Raw genomic sequence first — 24,062 nt, 5'->3', positions numbered from 1 at the left:
CACGCAAACATCGATTACACCACACAAACACACACACACACTCACACGTTCCGTTGTCGTTGGCGCGAGAAGAATAATGAAGATTAATAACGAAATCATGGATAAGCGCGGCAAAACGGGGTAAAGTTGGCTCAGTCCCATGGATTCGTGTGTATGTGTGTAGGTGGTACAGAAATATTTTCCCAGCGACCAGAATACAGTCGCCCATTAATCTGTGTGTGGTTTTATCCTTTTGCTGCGATCGTTCCGAGGAGCCTTTTGTTTGTTGTTGTGCGCTTTCTCGCCTTGTCGCCCCGAAAGTTGTTGTCGGGAAAATACGCCACGAAAAGATGTACGATAATTGTTGATGAATAGAACGGAATCATTTCTTGCAAACATTCGACGCGATACGACACAACACAACACAACACTTGCGCGCGCTTTCAGCTTTGAGGGCTGGCAGCACTGTGAAAAATGTGTTTTTGACGTTTTCTTTGAACTGCTTTCGTGGATCAGTTGGCTTGCGCTTGCATTACCAATCCCGTGACGTCGGTTTGAAACTTAGAATTCAAAGTTTTTTTTTTCAACCGTGTTTCTTCAACGCCACTCCAAAGTTGGGATTGGCAGCAGGTGATTCATCAGTTTTGGGGGCGAAGGCTTGGCTGGTGGGAGCTGTGGGAGGGTTTTCCGAACGAGAAGAGGATGTCATTTTTCTTCCCCGTGAGCGCGCTTCAAGCACATTAACGGCGTCGTTTGAGCAGAGGTCGTTGCGCGACGGTATCATGAGAGTTGCTTTGAGTGAAACGGTCGGTGCTTTCACTAATGTGTCGCTCTAATCCGTGATCGGCGACGGGGAGCGATAAATACTGTAGGTACGATGACCTGTCAAGTGTCTGTTTTGCTGACTGGTTTTCATGTTAATCTGAATTTAAAATTTAGTTTTTGGAATAAGAAAGTAATTACATTAGACTTTTTAGATTTTTATTTTCGGGCCATGGCAAAAGTCTTCCAGATCCCAGACAAAATTATTACATACTGCAAAAGTTTAAGAATATGAGCTACAAATTGTCACAATTCATGTATTTGTAGCTACTAAAACTTATGGATTTGTTTTGTTTTATCCTTTGTTTAGCAACTCATTCCCATATTACAACAACAATCTATATACACATAATGAAAATTCCAAACAAAGCAACAAAACAGCACTCAAATTTAAGCTTGAACAAGCAAGTTATTGGACGAAAACAATATCAAACATTTCTCCTTTTTCCCAACGAAAGAAAACCTATCTTGTGTTATTTTTTCTCCATTTTACTCCAAAACTTACACTGAACTCCCCAAGCGAGAACATCCAAAGTTTACTTCCTGTTTGAAAGGCCTGTTTTTTGTGCATCAAATTTCTGGGAAAAAATTGCGCCCTTCCCTTGGAACATCGAAAACCAGGCCAAACGGGATGTTGTTGGCTCGTGATTGTTATTGCAGTTTTCCCCTGGCCATTTTTTGTTGTTGTTTTGCTTCTTCAGGTGTTTAACCGGGCAAAAACGATGGGAAATATGTTGAAGGGCGAAAAAAGAAAAAAGAAAGAATGCGAACTTTGCTAACAAGTAGCTCAGCTATTTACATCTCCATCTCCGAGCCATCATCGTCGACTCCGTCGACGTTGGGAGAAAGCTTGCAAATTTCCCACCGTGTTGATGATGATACCGCGCTATCACGTGGCACATGAAGGGTAAAGTTTTTCACATAATAACTGAACATTATACCAGGTGCTTGCGAGCAGTGTGGTGAAGGTGGTCCTTTGTAATGTAGCTTTTTGGAAATTTTTGGACATGATACTTCAAACATATCCCGAAAAACACATACACAAACTCGCATGTGGGCGTAGAATTTCAGGGCATGATGCAGCGCTGCGCTGAGCTGGGGATGACTTTGTTGCATCCAGTGCACTTTGAGATTTCACCGTGGAAAACAGTATTTTTTAACAATGATGGCCTAAGGGGTGTACCCCATTTGGCATAATGGACATTTGGCATAACGGGTTTTCAAGATGGACGTTTGGCATAATGGACGTTAGGCATAATTGGTCCAAGACATCATGGACGTTTGGCATAATTCGTTAAAAAACCATCAAGGACGTTTGGCATAATGGACGTTTGGCATAATTATTACTAGCTTGTTTTTTTTTTTGTTAAATATATGTCATTTTCACGAATGAAAATGTATATTTTTTACTTTTTTTTATATTACTTTAAGAGATTATCATTTTTTTCTATAAAAAATTAGGTATCTCTATATTTGTCCCCCAATAGTAAATTCTTTCCTTTTTGAATAATTCACAATAAATCTTTTCAATGAAATTTTGATATTTTTATTAAATAATTAGTATAAAGAAGAAAATATCTCTTGTTAGCTTAAGATTTTTCCCCTTTCAATATAATCAGCATTAATTTTTTAAATGAAATTTTCCCTTCTTTTATATGAAAAACCTCTGCAAATCTTCGACAATTGAGCTATTATAATGCAATTTTCTCTTCTCTTGATCAAAATATTACTTGAAAATGTAAATCAGAACTGGGCAGCCTCATCCGACACGAGACTAGCGGAAAGATTCACAGACACAGAGAACACAGTTCTAGATGACCGAGAGAATTATGCCCTCGAGTCCATTTTCAAGAAAAAGTTCATCCTTGAAAACAATAAGTGTTCTCTACGGGAACTGAACCAGAGACCTTTAATAGACTAACTCAATGACTAAACTGCCTTGGCCACAGCAGCTTGGTGACACAAGAGTAGTCAGATTTCGATGTATGACTCTTGTTGCAGATTTACTGTATCAATTAATTAATGAAATTAATTGCTTTGCAGGCGTGAGTTGGTACCATTATTCTATCGAGTTTAGCATTGAGCTCTCTATAAATTTTAATGGAATTATACTCTCGATCCTGTATGTTGGGTGAATGGATGTCGATGTTGCTTTTCTTTATATATTTAGCAAGTTTTTTTTTATTCAATTTTCCCATCATTTTTTATATTTAACTTGAAGAAGGGAAATTCTCTTATAGATGTTGCCTTTGAACATTTATATAATTTCTGCACATTTTTTCTCTGTTGGTTTAATTTTTTCAATAAAGTTGTTTATGGATTTTTTCCTTCTTTTATTTATTCAATACTAATCTTAAAGAAGGGACAACTGCCCAAAAAAAAGAATAAATGTTGATTAAATGTTATTTTTAAGAGAGGTAGGTGAAAAACATAAAAAAATTGCTATAGTCAAACATTTAAAGAGTGTCAAAATGTGAATCTTTAAATTTACTTTTCCTTCCATAAGTTGAATTTTATATAAATAAATATAAATTTTATAAAAAAAAATTCATAATCAAAGTTAATTGTCAAATAGTCGAAAAGTATTGTTTTTAAAGATTTTCCCTTCTAAAAGTTGAATTTAAAAATAAAAGTAGGGAAAATTTCATAACTCATTTGTCAAATATTTAAAGAAAGAAAAAATGTACATCCCTTATTAAGAATTAATATTAAAGAAGAAAAAATTGCATTAAACAAAAATTGCAAAATTTTGAAAAAAAAAAAACAAACTGCACATTTTTTGAGAGATTTTACCTTATTTTAGCTTTAAAATAAAAGAAGAGCAAATTGCTTTAAAAAATTAAATGCATTTTGTTAAAGAAGAGTAAAATGCACATACATTCTTTAGGTTGAATTTGAAAAAGGAGGGAAAAGTGTAAACAGTATAAAATCATTATTGCTAAATATTCAAAGACTGGCAAAACTTATATCACTTTGTAAGGTTGAATTTATATAAAAGAAGGAATAATTGAATACAAAAAAATAGCTGCAAATATTTCAAAAGAAGACAAATCTCGTTATTATATATTTATGAAAAAATGCATTTTATATTTATGAAAAATTGCATTTTAAAGCTTTATTAAGAAAAAAAGGAAAAAAAATACATCAATTGGGAGAAAATGACAAAGATACTAGATTTCTTGAAAACAAAATCATTTTTAAAGTAAAGTTATCTGCTAAGAAAAAAGGAAAAAAAACGTATAAATTATTATTCCTTACAAAAAATAAATACTAATTGAACAAAAAAAAGCTGGCAAAAATTATGCCAAACGTCCTTGATGGGCTTTGAACGAATTATGCCAAACGTCCATTATGCCAAATGTACATTATGCCAGACGTCCCTGATGTCTTGGACCAATTATGCCAAACGTCCATCTTGAAAACCCGTTATGCCAAATGTCCATTATGCCAAATGGGGTACACCCTTTCGATTGCAAATTCGATTTCACATCGAAAATGAAGTTGAAAAAAAAATATTTCGATTTTTTGAAAAAATCGGTATTGATTCAAAAATTCATAACTCGGTCAAAGTTTGTTTGCACAACCTGGAAATTTCTGAATAGATGGCATTTTATGTCCCCTTAAACATCAGAAAATAATAGCAGTGTTTTTTTGCAAATCAAGTTTTATTTAAAAAAAAGATAAATAAAAAATCACCAATTTTTTATTACCGTGTTTCATTTTGTTTTTAGAGTGCAGCCCTTATCTATACCTACAACTTTGCCGAAGAAACCAAATCGATCAAATAATTCCTTCAAAAGATACAGATTTTTGAATTTTAATACATCATTTTTGTAAGGACAGCTGCCAAATTTGTATGGAAAACTATATGGATAATCTAATGATGCAAAAAGGCTTCTTTGGGCATACCGAAGGCACCAGAAAAGTTTTAGCCAGATTAAAAAATACAAAAAATCAAATGACCGAAATCTGAGAGAATTGCTCTCTTTGATATCTTGAAATCATTTTCTGAATACATAAATATCCAAGAAAAGGTAAAACAGTTTCATAGCAAAAATCACCAAACAAACACAACAAAGAAGAAAGCTTGGTTCAAAAAATATTGAAATCACAAAAAAACTTCTTAAAACTGTTGAATAGTTGGAAAAATTCACATCAATATTACAAAATTAGATCTTATAGTTACATTCAACAATTTTTTCCTATTGATCCATTGTATTTTTTTTTTGTTTTTTGACCTTAGCTTTCAAACTTTTATTTTGCATCCTTTCCAGTGAATTCAAAAAATTTCAAAGTAAAAAATGATCATGAATATCCATTTATACTTAAACTTAATTTAAAGAACAACGGAAAAGTGGTGGCAACAGTTCTGCGAATATTACAAGCATCATAGATTTGAAAAGTATAGTGAATCTTGTAATGATTTTTTAACAGATTATTTCAGTCACTTTAAAGCAACATAATTTGCTTAAAAATGTTTCTCTAGAAGTTAAGTCCTTCCCGTAATCGATTCCTCTCATCGGAGAGAAAAAAATCATTACTTCCTTGCGGCATGATTTCAACTCCCACAACATTCCATCCCTCCTCCTCATGCCACCTCACAAAGGTAAGAAAAACTAGCGAACGGGTCATTTTAACGATTTAACGGCGGAGGGAAATCAAGAGAGCGCGCGCCCAGATATACTGCGGTAAGAATGACTCCCAGTTTAGCATACCGTCGTTGGCCGTAAAAAACTGGCTCGGGGTGGGAAAAAATAACGCTGGCAGCCCGTTAAAAAAGGTGAGCTTTCTCGAGACTCAAGTTAGGGGGAGGAGAAGTGAGGTTGTTTCACCGTTGTTGCCGTTGATGAGGATAGAAACAGACTTAGGAAGCGGAGGTTGGGAAGGACTCTGGAGGAATGATGTTCAGGTGATGTCGAGAAATTATGTTGACTGAAATTGCTTGTAGCTGGGAAATTATGTGGAATGATATTTCTGGCGATAAATTGTGTTTTAGGGGGTGATTAGGCCGCGTGGCTGCGGTGAATGGGGTCGAAAATGGGACGGAATGTTGTTGTTGTTGATGCTGGTGTTTAGGCTTCTGCTGTGGCTGTTGAGGGATGACATTGAATTAGCGAGACCAGGTTGAACAGTTACTGAGGGTAAATTTATCGAAAGCTTTTAGCAACATAAGTTTGCGGATAGTAATATTACTGCGTTTGTTTGGATTAACTATTTTTGCATGAATTTATGACAACTATATAAATCTTCTCATATTTTTGGGCGGTTCGATCGAGAATTAAATTCCCGACTTGGACCACCAACTCACACGAAATTGGGAAAAGTTGCCCCAACCACTCTTCGATTTGCGTGAAACTTTGTCCTAAGGGGTAACTTTTGTCCCTGATCACGAATCCGAGGTCCGTTTTTTGATATCTCGTGACGGAAGGTCGGTACGACCCCTTTCATTTTTGAACATGCGAAAAAAGAGGAGTTTTTCAATAATTTGCAGTCTGAAACGGTGATGAGATAGAAATTTGGTGTCAAAGGGACTTTTATGTAACATTAGACGCCCGATTTGATGGCGTACTCAGAATTCCGAAAAAAACGTATTTTTATCGAAAAAAAAACACTAAAAAAGATTTAAAAATTCTCCTATTTTCTGTTACTCGACTGTGAAAAATTGTTGAAAATATCATTTTATGGGAAATTTAATGTCCTTTTCGAATCTTTATTGACCTAGAAGGGTCATTTTTTCATTTAGAACAAAATTTTTCATTTTAAAATTTCGTGTTTTTTCTAACTTTGCAGGGTTAATTTTTAGAGTGTAACAATGTTCTACAAAGCTGTAGAGCAGACAATTACAAAAATATATAGATATAGCAGACAATTACAAAAAATAATTACAAAGATATATAGACAAAAGGGGTTTGCTTACAAACATCACGAGTTATCGCGATTTTACGAAATAGTAGTTTATGCAACAAGTTGCAAAAAGAGGATTTTTTCAACACGAGTCGTACATTTATCCAACGAGGTTCACCGAGTTGGATAAATACGAAGAGTGCTGAAAAAATCAAGTTTTGCAACGAGTTCCATACAACATTTTTTGCAATTCCAAAAAACACACACTGAGTGAAATTTTATGTCAAATTTCTATGTATTTTGTCAATAAATCGTTTAAATCAAAAAAATGTTGAAAAGTGTTACTTTTTGAAACAAGTGCTGAAAAGTTCAACTTTTCAGCATCCATTTGAGTGAATTTATTTTGAAAAGTGTTGCTATTCGATTCTGTTATTTTTGGTACAGAAAAGTAGGCTATTTCGTCGTTCAAGAATGACAGGAAAAGTAAGTAGTTTTACGACGGAATTGCAAAAAATAGATTTTTAGTGTTTTTTTCGATGAAAAATACGTTTTTTCGGAATTCTGAGTACGCCATCAAATCGGGCGTCTAATTTAACATAAAAGTTCCTTTGATACCAAATTTCTATCTCATCACCGTTTCAGGATGCAAATTATTGAAAAATACCTCTTTTTTCGCATGTTCAAAAATGGAAGGGGTCGTACCGCCCCTCCGTCACGAGATATCAAAAAACGGACCTCAGATTCGTGATTAGGGACAAAAGTTACCCCTTAGGACAAAGTTTCACGCAAATCGAAGAGCGGTCGGGGCAACTGCTGTGTGAGTTGGCGGAGAATTACCCATATGTCAAAAAGATTATGAAGGCTAGGTTTCCTTAAAGTTTTCATTTAAATAAATAGCAAATTCAGCAAAAAATTAGCTAGTAAGTTGTCTATATTACCCAATTTGATTTTTTTCAATGACGAAAAGTTGAAGCAAAGTAAATAAAAAAATCCATTGACTGAAAAAAATCTGAATTTATTATCAACATTCTTCTACTAAAAATGCCTTTCAATCTACATTGTTGTTGTTTTTTTTGATAACTTGTAACCTAGTCACTAATTTTCCATTTCGTTGTTTATTATTTAGATGTTGTTATCAAGTTCCTTTAACTCCTTTGAAGCGCCCTAAATTGTCACAAATAAAAACATTATTTTCAATCATGGATAATTTTAATGTTGTTGATTTACAGAAATGTGACTAGTGCGTCCATCCCGGGAATTCCCGGGACAAAAATCCCGGGATTTTTCCAAAACCGGGAATTCCCGAATCCCGGGATTTTTCATATTTTGTCCCGGGAATTCCCGAAATTGAAAACATATCAAATTTTGGTCAAGAAATTCAGATTTGGTTGTGGAAATTAGTAATCGATAAGCATTTTAAAGCATTAAAATTTTTATTCGGCATATGACAACATTAATTTGGCAGGGAAAATTGTTAAAATTTTTGTTTACAGATCCGCAAAATGCTTTGCGCCTTAGATATTTTCTACTAAATTTTTTTTTATTTAAAAAAAGACTTATTATTATATTCACGTTCATTTATGACTTTAAACTTGAAAAAAGCATAATATTTTAAAAATTATTTAACTTTTCATCATAAACCGGCATCTGGAGCAAATCAGGAAAAAGTAACGAACTAAGCCAGCTGTTTAAGCTAATTTGTTTTTGAATAATGTTTTGATTGTTTTGATTGATTTCGATTACAACAGGAACAGATCAAAACAATTAGTACACAAATTTCCAAATTTATTGCTCTAAAATCTCCTGTACCTATTCAGACTGTAGTCCCGATCAACCCCAGTTGGTAGTTGATTGTTAGTGACTTAAAGATAATTTTTAAAATATGTTTTTAAATATAAAACATAAAATTCGAAACTTATCCAAAGTGTTGCATTGTCTGGTATAATTTTATTTCTTGTTGTTTTAGACACTTTCAATGAAATTGTATAAGCTTTTGTAGTTATATTATATAAATAAAAAAATAAAAGAAATATATTCAAAATTCTGGTTCAATTAAATTCCAAAGCACATCAAAGAACACATTTTTTAAATTGTGTTTTACACTATCTAAAGACTGCTGTCCATGTTCAGATTGAAGTGTAGCTTATCACCATTAACAGTTTTGAGCTAATTCTATGATTTAAGCTAGAAAAACGTAACAAATATAATGAAAACATAGATTTTATGACTGCTGCAAAAATTTCCCGGGATCCCGGGAATTCCCGGGATTCAAAAAATATTTTTCCCGTTTCCCGGGAAATTCAAAACCCGGGAAAATTGGACGCCCTAAATGTGACTAAAGCAAAATTTTGTTAAATTTTATACTTGAAAAAATAAAATTTTACATAAAATTGTTAAAAATATATCTATATTTCTCCCAATCAGTATTTAAAGATAAATTCCAAACAGTCAATTCTAGATCAAAAACCTACAGCTCTTAGAGTTTTTCCTAAGTATCATTTTATGATCAGGTACAAGAGTGTGTCGAAAAGGTGGTAACGAGACGAGCAAAAACCACCGCTTGATGTATGATGTTATTTCGATTTTTCCCCAAACCCCACAAGAGACTGTGGGGGCAAAAACGAGGTTAAAGCATGAAAAAAAAACTGAATAAAAAACGCAAGTCTGACAGTCACTTACCCGGTTAACTCGCTTATTTTTCCACCGTTTTGACGGGCCACCTGCGGTGGGAGGGGGGTCAGGGTTCTGGTCCGTTGCTGCCAATTGGCAGGATTTCGATTTCCCCCGGGGTACCTGGGGCAGTATCTGTGAAACGAGGAAAGAGAGACGGCACATAACAAAAAATGAACGAACGAAATTATGATGAATGGTTCGGTGATGCTGAGGGAAAAACTCTGTGAGTGTGTGTGTGTTTTGTTGTGCTTTTCTATTTTTATATTTATTTTCTTTTTTTTCACTAAATGCCTCACAAAAGGTTGACCAGTTGATGGATGATTTGCACAAGGCCGTTTCCCGGAGGCAATTCCTCTTTTCAAATTGGTTGTCTGGCAACACTGACTGGCCCTGCGGGGCCAAATTGATTTGGCGCCCCAAAAAGGAAGCTTTCCCCTTAAAAGTAAACTTGTTCGAGAATTTTCCCTCGGTAAGGATTTTGACGGATGCTGCGGAAAATTTATATCAGCCTGGAAAAAGTACAATAAACACTTGCCAGAAGTAATTTATCATCTTGGCGCGACGACGCCGCCCCGGGGGGATTGAGCGCCATTTTCCGCGACACCCCGGGAGGGAGTGAAAGGGGGGTTTGTCGTTGCACGGCGGCGATGGTAATTTTCATATTTTTGACAAATTTGACTCAACGTCACCAGGCATTATATATAAAGCTGATTATGATTTTTTTCTGAAAGAAAATTGTGGTTTAGTTGTTGCAGGAAAATTTGCTTCTTGAAAATGAGAGTGCCCTTGGTAACGTTGATAAAAATAAGTTTTCGTTTGGGGTAAGAATTTGAGTCGGATTTAAATGTTGTTTGAAAAAAATGCGAAACGATGCCAGGATTACTGTTTGCATAGCAGAACAAAACTAAAACCAGAGATATTTTTTATGGTCTCTCCCCCATCCAAAACATCATATTTATTTAAAAAGTATACGGGCAATTCTCCGCCAACTCACACAGCAGTTGCCCCGACCCCTCTTCGATTTGCGTGAAACATTATCCTAAGGGGTAACTTTTGTCCGTTTTTTTATACTCGTGACGGAGGGGCGGTACGACCCCTTCCATTATTGAACATGCAAAAAAAAAGGTGTTTTTCAATAATTTGCAGCCTGAAACGGTGATGAGATAGAAATTTGGTGTCAAAGGGACTTTTATGTAAAATTAGACGCCCGATTTGATGGCGTACTCAGAATTCCGAAATAGTAGTTTATGCAACAAGTTGCAAAAAGAGGATTTTTTCAGCACGAGTCGTACATTTATCCAACGAGGTTCACATTTGCCGGGTTTTACAAAGTTGTAAAGCAAAAAATTACAAAAAAAAAATTAAAAAAAAAATAAAATTTAGATGACGATGAACGGCCATGATCAACGTTTTTTGAAATCCCAAACAACGCTTTATGAATGGAATTTTGTGTCAAGTAATTTCACCACTCAAAACAACAAAAAAATGAGAAATATTACTTTTCGATACCAGTGTTGAAAAGTTCAACTTTTCAGCACCCATTTCAGTACTGAAAAGTTGATTTTTTCAGCCGTTTCGTAGCTTGAGAATGACAGGATGAGCAAGAAGATTCACGACAAAATTGCAAAAAAAGAAATAACTTAGGGTAACAGATAAGGACTTTAAAAAAAATTGGAAAAAATGTTTTATAATTTTTAAATGATTTAAACTTGAAAATTATTAAAATAATTTTAAATATATTGTAAATCCATATTTTTAATAAAATTTCTGGATTTATTATGCCTCTAACAACCATTGATTACTTTTTGATGTTGCAATTTTCGCAATCATAAGAAAAGATAAAAAGATAAAAAGATAAAAAGATAAAAAGATAAAAAGATAAAAAGATAAAAAGATAAAAAGATAAAAAGATGAAAAGATAAAAAGATAAAAAGATAAAAAGATAAAAAGATAAAAAGATAAAAAGATAAAAAGATAAAAAGATAAAAAGATAAAAAGATTAAAAGATAAAAAGATAAAAAGATAAAAAGATAAAAAGATAAAAAGATAAAAAGATAAAAAGATAAAAAGATAAAAAGATAAAAAGATAAAAAGATAAAAAGATAAAAAGATAAAAAGATAAAAAGATAAAAAGATAAAAAGATAAAAAGATAAAAAGATAAAAAGATAAAAAGATAAAAAGATGAAAAGATAAAACGATAAAAAGATAAAAAGATAAAAAGATAAAAAGATAAAAAGATAAAAAGATAAAAAGATAAAAAGATAAAAAGATAAAAAGATAAAAAAAATAAAAAAGATAAAAAGATATAAAGATAAAAAGATAAAAAGATAAAAAGATAAAAAGATAAAAAGATAAAAAGATAAAAAGATAAAAAGATAAAAAGATAAAAAGATAAAAAGATAAAAAGATAAAAAGATAAAAAGATAAAAAGATAAAAAGATAAAAAGATAAAAAGATAAAAAGATAAAAAGATAAAAAGATAAAAAGATAAAAAGATAAAAAGATAAAAAGATAAAAAGATAAAAAGATAAAAAGATAAAAAGATAAAAAGATAAAAAGATAAAAAGATAAAAAGATAAAAAGATAAAAAGATAAACAGATAAAAAGATAAAAAGATAAAAAGATAAAAAGATAAAAAGATAAAAAGATAAAAAGATAAAAAGATAAAAAGATAAAAAGATAAAAAGATAAAAAGATAAAAAGATAAAAAGATAAAAAGATAAAAAGATAAAAAGATAAAAAGATAAAAAGATAAAAAGATAAAAAGATAAAAAGATAAAAAGATAAAAAGATAAAAAGATAAAAAGATAAAAAGATAAAAAGATAAAAAGATAAAAAGATAAAAAGATAAAAAGATAAAAAGATAAAAAGATAAAAAGATAAAAAGATAAAAAGATAAAAAGATAAAAAGATAAAAAGATAAAAATATAAAATGATTAAAAGGTTAAAAGACAATACACTTTGTTTTCAAAATAGAATATAACAAAAAAAAAATTAAGGTTCATTGTTCATTTTTTGATTCTGTCGCTGAAAATGGCCTTAATGCCTAAACAAGTTACATTTTTTGAATAAACATAATTAATTAAATACAAAATGTTTTGGTGGACCTGCAGTAGCGTCACATCAACTCTCATATTCGGTGTCTAAGCTCAATACAATATGCCCAGTAATGAAAGGTGGAACAAAGTCTCAACAGTGTTGCTAAATATCAAATAGGTCGATCTGTTTTCTAAGTACAGGAAAGATTATTTTTCAAGGCAAAAAGCAAAACAATTCTCAAAATATTTTTAAAGCCTACGGCATTCAAAGCTAAAGCTCACAGTTTGGTTCCTCAATTTTTTTTTAGCCCTCAAACCTTGAAACAAACCCCTCAAAAATCCCCACCGCCAAGATTCATCTCGATATCCTTAAGCACAAAAAAGCTCCCACTCAACAGCCCAAGAAAACAGACACAATATCAGATCAGCAATCGTTTTTATTGATTCCGTCGTCGTCGTCGTCGTCTTTGTAGTCGTCTCTGGCTGCTGTTCAACGACTCTCGAAACAGCCAAGCCATAATAGTCCTTCTAACCCTGCTGTGCTGCCTTTTGCTACACACACACTCACAGACCGTCTCCTCCTGCTTCGCGTGTGCGAGAGAATCCGGTATCGATTTCCTTAAAGAAAAAGCTCTGCTGCCTAAGGAGGTCCTTTAACCACCTTTCACTTTGGCGGAGAGTGAAGCCCATCGAAAGCGCTCGGAGTTCCAAATAAATAAGACGCGACGACATTCCTTGCGAGACTTCTTTTTCTGTTTTCGTTTCATTTTTCTTTTCTTTTTCCGTTGTTGTTGCTGAAAGTATGTTTCATTTCCCGGCCGGCCCCCCGGGTTTGGCAGCACTGCTCTTTATGGCTCTCACTGACTGGCGTTTGCTTCCTTGCACGAATCCTTACGTTATCCTTCATCACTGCAATGATGGCGCATGAGGGGAAAGCAGAGATCGTTACTTGGATTGAGAAGAAGTTGGTAACGACAATTTGTTCTTATATTCAGTAGGCAAAATTGTTTCTATTGAATATAAAAAATTTATTCCTGCAATTTTTTTCAAATATGTTTTATAGGTATTTTTATCTTATTATGTGCTTTGCTTTTCTCACATTACTAAGAAAAGACTATAAAAGCACTCAAAATTTGAAATTTTTAATTCGACCTCCAAAACCCACCTGAATAATTTTGAACCGTCTTGGCCCTATTGAATTTTATGATGTTTGTAAAGCACTTCAAAAGTTATCCTTAATAAATATTGTGAGGAAAGTCCGGAAGATTGTAAAAAGGATGGTCCCTTCCACGGTGTATTTTTCTGAGATCATTGAGATAAAACATTCGGCAAGTCTGACTTTTTCCCAAAATTTTGCAAATTTTTTTTAACATAATTTTCCATTTTCTAGGATATCTCTTCAGAAAAGTCGCTGCAAATCGATGGATTCATGTTGATATCCATCAAATTTGTTTTGAATATGCATTGAGAGACTCTAAATTACATATTTGACCAATATTTGACTTCCAATATAAAGTTTTGGTTAGAATTATACTATTTTTAGTACCTTTATTTGGTTATTCTCTTGCTATTTCACCACTAAAAGTTGCCAAATTGCCTGTTCCATAATTGTGGTATATTATTGTGCCTCCCACAATTGTGGAACACTTTAATTTAACTGATATTTTCACAAATAAAGTTATCAGACCATTCATAAAACATTACTCAGCTTGAGCTTTGATGGTTTCAGCGCTTGAAGTCATTATTTTGTAAAAAAAATTGTACTCATGGAGAGAACCAAAGTATGTTTACATCCGCAAGAAAAAAGTTTTCCGAATTTGTGGATTTCAAGGGTTAAAGTTTTTCTTCAAAAATTTGATATAAAAGCTTAAATTTGCAGTTGTTCGATACAGCATTCGAAAGATCGCAAAAATAGCTTTCAAATGAAGGTAAAAGCGAAACATTTAGTTAAATTATCGATTGGCTATGATTATTTGAATATTAGCCGATCTGAACACTGTTCCGAATATGAGGGATGACTGTACACAATTTCGTGAGAAATTTAATTTTATGTACTTTTTCAAACCTCCAATAAAACAGAAGGGTATTTTTTTCAATTTAGAAAAAAAATGAGTGTTTTTTGTTTGTTTTTCCCAAAAAAAAATTTAAACCTACTTTTTGCGTTTCCCATTGTTGGACGTGTCAGATATTGTTGAATTTTAATGAAAAATAGATTCAAAACTTTCAGAATTTCGGTCATTCGATTTTTTTTTGTATTTTTTAATCCAACTGAAATTTTTTCGGTGCCTTCGGAATGCCTTCGGAATGCCTTCGGAATGCCCAAAGAAGCCATTTTGCATCATTAGTTTGTCCATATAATTTTCCGTACAAATTTGGCAGCTGGCCATACAAAAATGATGTATGAAAATTCAAAAATCTGTATCTTTTGAAGAAATTTTTTGATTGATTTGGTGTCTTCGGCAAAGTTGTAGGTATGGATATGGACTACACTGAAAAAAATGATGCAAGGTAAAAATTTTTTGGGTGATTTTTTATTTAACTTTTTGTTACTAAAACTTGATTTGCAAAAAACACCATTTTTATTTTTTTTTATTTTTTGATATGTTTTAGAGGACATAAAATGCCAACTTTTCAGAAATTTCCAGGTTGTGCAAAAAATCTTTGAGTGAGTTATGAATTTACGAATCAATACTGATTTTTTCAAAAAATCTGAAAATTGGTCGCAAAAATTTTTCAACTTTATTTTTTTATGTAAAATTAAATTTGCAATCAAAAAGTACTTTAGTAAAATTTTGATAAATTGCACCGTTAAATCCTTTTTTGAAACATTAGTGAAATTTTCCGATCTTTTTGAAAAAACTATTTTCAAAATTTATAAACCGAGACTAACATTTCAAAAGGGCCAAACATTCTATATAAGAGCAATTCCAGCTCAAACCAGGAATTTTTCTGGTACTTTTGTACCCGACCCTCTCCGATTTCAATGAAAGTTTTTAGACATGTTATCCTAGGCCTATATAAGCCATTTTTGTGTATATGGAGCCAATAGTACTCGAAAATAACATTTGAGAAGGGCGTAAGGTATTTAAATATTTTTGTATTTTGCAATTTAAAAACTACTGTATCTCGAAGCAGTTGCTTCGTATCAAAAAGTGGTCAGAGAAAAAAATGGGTTTTTTGGTGGTTTTTGGCAATTTCTATATGACAGACTTGGTTTTTCAGTCTCGTAAATATTTTTACCGGAAAGTTCGTCCAATTTCCCATAAATTTGCTTTTGACAGCTTTTTGATTTGACTGGTTTTGATATTTACGTAAGCTAATTTGTTATCCAGGTTTCTACCACACTGAAAAAAATATTCTCTTTTCAGTTATTAACAATGTAATTAAGCCTATAACTGTAAGCCCTTACATCCAATTGAAATGCTGTCAAAGGCAAACTTATGGGAAATTGGACGAGCTTTCCGGTAAAAATATTTACGAGACTGAAAAACCAAGTTTGTCATATAGAAATTGCCAAAAACCACCAAAAAACCCATTTTTTTTATCATTTTTATTTTTAAACCGCTGTATCTTCCCAAGGATTGGACATAGGACAATGGTCAATATGGAGACTTTTATGTAAAATTGTCTGGAAAATCGATTCTCACTGTGGGTTTTATAAAATTTTGACGTTTAGACCACTTTTCAAAAAAACAGTTTTAGTAAATGATTTTTGTATTTTTTTAGAAGAGACATACCATCCTGCATTTTTCGTCAGTCTTTTGGTAACATCTTAGGCTATTTCCTCAAAAATTTTGAACGAAAAAAAATCGTGACAACACCTTTAAATTTAAGTTTTAGACTTAAAAATCAAAAAATCTCATAGAAGTGGCGTGTATTTTTGTTTCAGTGTATTTTTTTCAGAAAGCCCATCCAATTTCCTACAAGTTTGTCTTGGACCACTTTTTGATACGACGCAATGGCTTCGAGACACAGTAATTTTTAAATTGCAAAATACAAAAATATTTAAATACCTTACGCCCTTCTCAAATGTTATTTTCGAGTACTATTGGCTCCATATACACAAAAATGGCTTATATAGGCCTAGGATAATATGTCTAAAAACTTTCATTGAAATCGGAGAGGGTCGGGTACAAAAGTACCAGAAAAATTCCTGATTTGAGCTGGAATTGCTCATTACGCCCTTTTAAAATGTTAGTTAAGGCTTAAAAATTTTGAAAATATTTTTTTCGAAAAGATCAGAAAATTTCACAAATGTTTCATATTTTAACATTGAAAATCGGACCATTAGTTGCTGAGATATCGACATTGAAAAATGGTGGGCTGTTTGTGTGAGACTTAGAAAACATCAATTTTCCTGTTTTAAAACCTTTGCCTTGCGATATCTCAGCAACTAAAGGTCGTATCAACAAAGTCCGAAGAAGCAAAATATAGAGAATTTTCTCAGCTTTTTTTAAAAATATTTTTTTCAAAAGTGGGCAAACATGTGCACTAATTTAAAAAAATGAAAAACTGCGACTATTTTGAAAAAAAGTTACATAAAAATGGCTATAACTTGAAAACAGTGCACTTTATCAAAATTTCACTGAAGTACTTTTTGATTGCAAATTTGATTTTACATCGAAAAATGAAGTTGAAAAATTTTTGTGACCAATTTTTCGATTTTTAGAAAAAATCAGTATTGATTCAAAAATTCATAACTCGCTCAAAGATTTTTGCACAAATTTCTGAAAAGTTGGCATTTGATGTCCTCTAAAACGTATCTTAAAATAAAAAAAAATAAAAAATAGAGTTTTTTTTTGCAAATCAAGTTTTAGTGACAAAAAGTTAAATAAAAAATCACAAAAAAATTTTTACCGTGCTTCATTTTTTTTACAGTGTAGTCCATATCCATACCTACAACTTTGCCGAAGACACCAAATCGATCAAAAAATTTCTTCAAAAGATACAGATTTTTGAATTTTCATACATCATTTTTGTATGGCCAGCTGCCAAATTTGTATGGAAAATTATATGGAAAAACTAATGATGCAAAATGGCTTCTTTGGGCATACCGAAGGCACCAAAAAAGTTTCAGTCCGATTAAAAAATACAAAAATTAAAATTTAAGAAAAAAGACCGATTTCGTAGAGAATTGCTCCATACACACATAAAAATATGGTAAAATTACATTTGGGAATGGTGTTAGATTTTGTGGCGTTTTTTTCAAATTTCAGCTAATTCTGTTGAACTTTTCATTTCAACACATTTTTAGGGTGCAATTCTAGGTGATTTTTTTTTTTCAGTGTAATCTAATATTTAACTTATTTGATAATCTGTATCTTGAATTATATGATTTGAAGTCTAAGGCAAATTTGAAAAATACGATTTATTATTGTTTGACTTACTAACAGAAAAAGTTAAATTCCCCAAATACATATTTTATGATTTTTTTGATTTTGTGTTCAAGAAGATTAAGAAAACATATTGCATGCTGAAATTCGTGACAGTTAAAAACTCTGGTTCCGGAGCTATGCATTTTGGATTAAAATTGTGATTTTTTGAATTAAACGCATTTTTCAATTAGAATTTCTGAAATGTTGAGAAAATTTCTTACAACTTTAAGTCTAGTTCAAGCTAATATTTTCTTAACTTACAGTTTAATTGAATAACCCAATCAACACGAAAAAATTAAAAGAATCACAGCAACAATTGTAACTGTAATTGTAATTGTAATTGTAATTGTAATTGTAATTGTAATTGTAATTGTAATTGTAATTGTAATTGTAATTGTAATTGTAATTGTAATTGTAATTGTAATTGTAATTGTAATTGTAATTGTAATTGTAATTGTAATTGTAATTGTAATTGTAATTGTAATTGTAATTGTAATTGTAATTGTAATTGTAATTGTAATTGTAATTGTAATTGTAATTGTAATTGTAATTGTAATTGTAATTGTAATTGTAATTGTAATTGTAATTGTAATTGTAATTGTAATTGTAATTGTAATTGTAATTGTAATTGTAATTGTAATTGTAATTGTAATTGTAATTGTAATTGTAATTGTAATTGTAATTGTAATTGTAATTGTAATTGTAATTGTAATTGTAATTGTAATTGTAATTGTAATTGTAATTGTAATTGTAATTGTAATTGTAATTGTAATTGTAATTGTAATTGTAATTGTAATTGTAATTGTAATTGTAATTGTAATTGTAATTGTAATTGTAATTGTAATTGTAATTGTAATTGTAATTGTAATTGTAATTGTAATTGTAATTGTAATTGTAATTGTAATTGTAATTGTAATTGTAATTGTAATTGTATTTGTAATTGTAATTGTAATTGTAATTCTAATTCTAATTCTAATTGTAAGTGTAATTGTTATTCTAATTCTAATTCTAATTGTAAGTGTAATTGTTATTCTAATTCTAATTGTTTTTGTAATTGTAATTGAATTTTATTATTATAGTCTGCCTGAGGAGGAAAATTGAAAATTTGAAGCCAAACAAATTGACAAGTCAACAAAGATTTTTTGTAGATTTTCAAGTCTTTGCATAAAGTTCCAGTTGTCTCTTCAACGGCATTTTCAGAATTCAGTTCTGGCTGATTTTATTTGTTTTTGCCATTGTTGTCCTTCGATGAGTAGCACACACCAACCAGCAGTGGTACACACGCAAATCGATAAAACAAATCTGATGGCGCATAAATACTGTGCCCTGTGGAATGTTTCCGAAGCGGTTTGTACCAGCCGTCCCACAGTGGTCGGAAACGCAAATTTAGCAGGAATAATTTATTTCCGCTTCAGGGATGCATTTTCGAGCTTCGGTGTATAAGAAGCATTTGTTAAAAATGAAATTCTACACCTTTTGGTCAAAACGATATTAGGGTGGTCCAACAATTTCTAATATTTTCAAAAACTATCTTCGCTTCTAGATGAGATAGAGTTATACTTTCTTCAACAGTATTGTAGTACTAGCTATTTCAAACAACTTTGTCGAAGACACCAAATCTCTATCTCTTAATCTGATCATTCTACAGCATTTTATTTGAAAACCAGTAGGGTGGCTCATCAAAAAAGTGTTTTTATTGCGTATCTTTTTTGTATTACTTTTGGCAGTTTTGGTGTCTTCGGGACATATTTAGAGCATAAAAATACGCGTCTTTTGAAATGTCATGAAATGAATATAACATCTCAAAAGGGTTTTTCTTAAACTCAAGTTACAGCGATTTAAAAATGGTAATTTTATGAGATTTTGTACCATGCTCTATGAGAAAATTTACATGAATATCGCATTAATCAGTATCAAAACTGCTCTCAGTGAGCTCAACTGCAGGTAAAATTGATTTGTGGACAAACGTGGTCCAACCTGGTTTTTATGACAACTAGGGTGGTCTTAGATGACCTAGGGTGGTTCATATTCGTTCACTCTTATTAGTTTTTTTTTTTTTAATTCGCATAGAGAGAAAAATAAAAAAAAACATTTAAAATTAAAATTAAACCTGTTTTAAATAGTAAAGCAGCTGAGGATATGATATCTCATTAGGGTGGCTCAAATTAATTAGAAAATAAAAAGATTAAAGATTTTATTATTTCTCTACGTTTTCGTAAATCGACTTTTATTTGTATTTTTTAATAGGATAAAAGTTTCCATGCATTTTCTTTGACAAAAGGAGTCATCCCGAGCAGACGGAAATAACGTGGGAATAACATTTTTTGTTATTTGAAAATACTAGGCCAATAACATTTTATGTTATTTATAACAAGATTTGTTATTCGCTGTTATGATTTTTTTGTTATTGGATTGTTATTGTAATAACAGACTAATAACATTTTTGGTTATTCTTCGAACAAATCTTTGTTATTATTTTTTGTTATTTTAACAACTAATCCGATCATCCCAATAACAGTTTAAGTTATTCTTCCATAACAAAAAATGTTATTCCCAAGTTTTATTTGGCTTCAACCAATATCAGACCAATAACAAATTTTGATATGATAACATAAACTGTTATTAAACTCTTATGCAAAAATGGATTTTGCATGAATATTCCATAACAGTTTTTGTTATTTTAACAGTATTTGTTATTGAAATGGCATGAATTTTGTTATTACCGTCTGCCCGGGATTTTATATAATTTTTATGCCAATACGAGGATCCTTTTCCAATTTATATCTTTTTACCTAAAAATGCAAATTCATTATTTTCGGTGCATTTAATAAAAAAATAGTACCAGGTTTTGTAAGCATCAAAATCTGAACACTAGCCTAAAAGATGTTTCCCAACAAATATAACAAAAAAATAAGAGTTTTGGGAAATCAACTTCTATTTTCTATTCAATTTGTAAAGTGTGCTTTTTTCCCTGAAACTATTTTTAAGGGTTCAAATCATAACCTACCACTTTTTTAAGACGCTAAATCGATAAGAAAATGTATCATGTTTACAAATATTCACATTCCCATTTTGTATGGGCAAAATTGTATGAAGCTTTGTATGGAACAACTAATGATGCAAAATGGCACCCTTAAACACAGTAAATGCCTAAAAAGTTTTATCCTATTAAAAAATACACAAATAAAAGTCGATTTACGAAAAGGTAGAGAAATAATAGTATGTTAAAATACATTTTCTAACGAATAAAATATTTAAAATATATGCAATATCGTTATTTTAATTTAAATGTTTTAATTTCTGTTATTTACAAAAAAGTCAATTCAAAATAATAGAAACAACAAAATAACGGTTTTCTATCGGTATAATTGATTTTATTGTTTCAGGTATTTGAAGAAAAAAAATTTAAGCTGAATGTACTTGTGTTTTCAATAAAGTTTTGTTTTTATATTTCGAAAATGGTGACATTACATGTTAAACAATTCATCTTAACATTTCAATGAAAAAAAATGTAAGAAAATGTATAAAGCTTCCGTATAGTTCAACTGCAATCAATATTTTCAAAAATATTATAATATATATAAATATAAAAAAATAAAATTTGACAAAACAAAACATTTTAGTGAAAAAAACATTTGTATATTTAATTGAAAATTCACTAAAATTCAAATTATTTTTCATAAACTCAAACATGCTAAAATGATTCTAAATGCAAAGGAATGCATATTTAATTAATTTCTGCTGATTGCACCAAAAATTAAATTTTTTGAGGTTTTGAAGTTTTTTGAAAATATAATTTTGCTCCTGGTTTTTCGAGCCAATTTTTTAATAATGGGAGAGGGGTGGGTTGATCGACAAAAGCTTTGTAAAATATTTGCAACAAACTTGATCCTCTGATTTCCACATTTTGTCTGCCTGAATTAGTTGGTAGTCAATCAGATTCGTTATCTAACTGTAACGAGTTCGAATCCCGAAGGAAGTATGTAAGTTTGTGGGTCAGTTTATAAAAGGGTCGTTATGACTTGCAAATTAATAAAGAAAACTTATATTTTTGCAACTATTACAGAATTCTACCTACGTCAAACTTGAATTTTTTTTTAAATTTTTCCAAAAATATTTGATGAAAGTTTTGACGATATTTACTAGTTTAACTCACATTGAAACGTGTAAAATTGTTTTAATTAGAAGATTTTTTGAATAAATTATTTGTATCCTAAAGTAGGCATCAAAATTTTGATAAATCATAAGTTTTTTTTATTAACAAAAAATAAAAAAGATTAGCACATAACAGTTTTAAATAAACCTTAATTTTTAAAAAGTATAAAATCATTTTACAAGTGGTCAACGAGCCTTTTTACATAATCATTCAAAATGGGCCCGCGGGCCACGTTTGGCCCGCGGGCCATACTTTGGTCACCCCTGGATTAATGCGATTTTCATGTAAATTTTCTCATAGAGCTTGGTACAAAATCTCATAAAATGACCATTTTTAAATCGCTGTAACTTGAGTTTAAGAAAAACCCTTTTGAGATGTTATATTCATATTAAAGAAGAAGTTTTGAGCTTTCAGATGCACCGCGGAGCGTATTTTTTTGTGTCCCCCTCGAAAAGATACAAACATTTGAAAAAGGCCTATTGAAAACTTTAAAAACGCTGTAACTTTTTACCAAAATGACCTAGCGACTTCGTTGACATTTCAAAAGACGCGTATTTTTATGCTCTAAATATGTCCCGAAGACACCAAAACTGCCAAAAGAAATACAAAAAAGATACGCAATAAAAACACTTTTTTGATGAGCCACCCTACTGGTTTTCAAATAAAATGCTGTAGAATGATCAGATTAAGAGATAGAGATTTGGTGTCTTCGACAAAGTTGTTTGAAATGGCTAGTACTACAATACTGTTGAAGAAAGTATAACTCTATCTCATCTAGAAGCGAAGATAGTTTTTGAAAATATTAGAAATTGTTGGACCACCCTAATATCGTTTTGACCAAAAGGTGTAGAATTTTATTTTTAACAAATGCTTCTTAGACACCGAAGCACGAAAATGCATCCCTGAAGCGGAAATAAATTATTCCTGCTAAATTTGCGTTTCCGACCACTGTGCGTCCCCTAACATGACAGTTTTCGTGAGTTGCGCGTATCCACCGACAGATGGCGAGTGGGCCTCGTCGGAGTCCGCCCAAAAAATACGCAACTCAGAACTTGCATGGGAAACTTTTTTTTCGTGACGGCTTTCGCGGCCCGCTCACTTCAACTGTTCTAGACTAATATTTGATCGTGGCGTATCTCTAAACAAGTTTTTTAAGAAAATGATTCTAGACTGCATATTTTGTCGTTTTAAACGGAAACAAGGCAAACATTTTATTTATTTAAACTATTCGCCATTTTCAAAAGTTTTGCTAGATAATATCGAAGGCCGCCATCTTAGGCCCACTGGGCCCACAAAAAGGGGTACGCTCAGTTTGTATGGGAGCTGTCAACATGCTCCCGGGCTGGTTTGTACGAATACCCCACTGACACTGCACGAGGGGGGGCACAAATGTCGTCCTAGGAGCAGATACAGAGCGGTTAGGGTGACCTTCTTTGTCGAAAGTTGGGTTGATCTATGTTTACGATTCTAGTAGCATGTAATTCCTAAGACACCCTAACCAGAACCCAAAATCGTCAACAGAAACTCATCGTTCAAGGGCTAAGGTTGTGCGAATCTGCCTCGAGGAGGGGGGTGGTGCCCTACCAGGGCAGGGTCACGTCAGTTGTCGTAGTCGTTTCTGGGGGGGAGTAAAATTGGAACAATCTGCCGGAGACGGAATCCATCAATTTTCGGTTGAATTCCCTTTCGCACTCGGTGTGTGTATGTTAGTGTGTTTGTGAACCAGAAGAGAAAACCTGGCACGAGTGATGATGCCTGCCAGGCAGTTGCTTGTTACGAGCAGATGTTTGGAAATTTTCCGGCAAACGATAATGGTTAGGCGATTGATGCGGAAGGGAATTGCTTGCAATTTTTCGGGGATCATTAGAGCAAAATAATTGTTTGGTTCTTTTCAATTTTACCAGCATGTACTTAAAGATCCATTGTTTTAGGAATAAGCCCTAAATATAAGTACATTTTGAAAAAAAGATCCTCTTTGCATTAATTCTAATCACCTTTCTAAGTCATTCCGAAATCGATCCTTCTAGTCCCGAATTAGTATGCGAATCTTAGCTTACGCACTTTCTCGTCATCCACTAAATCTTTTTCGTGAACTCCCCATTAGTCCCTAGTAACCGAAACCGGTGTTGGCACTCCCCCTCCGCCCAACCAAAGTCGCGAAATTAAGCCCCGCG

General features: G+C 31.9%; 1 protein-coding gene across 2 annotated transcripts in view; it reads right to left on the bottom strand.

Moving 5' to 3' along the window:
• LOC120432344 (dipeptidase 1) overlaps window positions 1–24,062 on the bottom strand; it is a 437,109-nt gene that overhangs the window by 369,178 nt on the left and 43,869 nt on the right. For both annotated transcript variants that reach the window (XM_039597533.2, XM_039597532.2), the window contains exon 2: window positions 9,325–9,450. The gene's annotated coding sequence lies outside the window, so the exon portion shown is untranslated. The remainder of the gene's footprint in view (window positions 1–9,324; window positions 9,451–24,062) is intronic.

This window comes from Culex pipiens, chromosome 3 (assembly GCF_016801865.2).
Source record: "Culex pipiens pallens isolate TS chromosome 3, TS_CPP_V2, whole genome shotgun sequence".
NCBI classification, from domain to species: domain Eukaryota; kingdom Metazoa; phylum Arthropoda; class Insecta; order Diptera; family Culicidae; genus Culex; species Culex pipiens.
The sequence above is the reverse complement of the archived record's forward strand: the minus strand, read 5'-3'. Positions and strand labels throughout refer to the sequence as shown.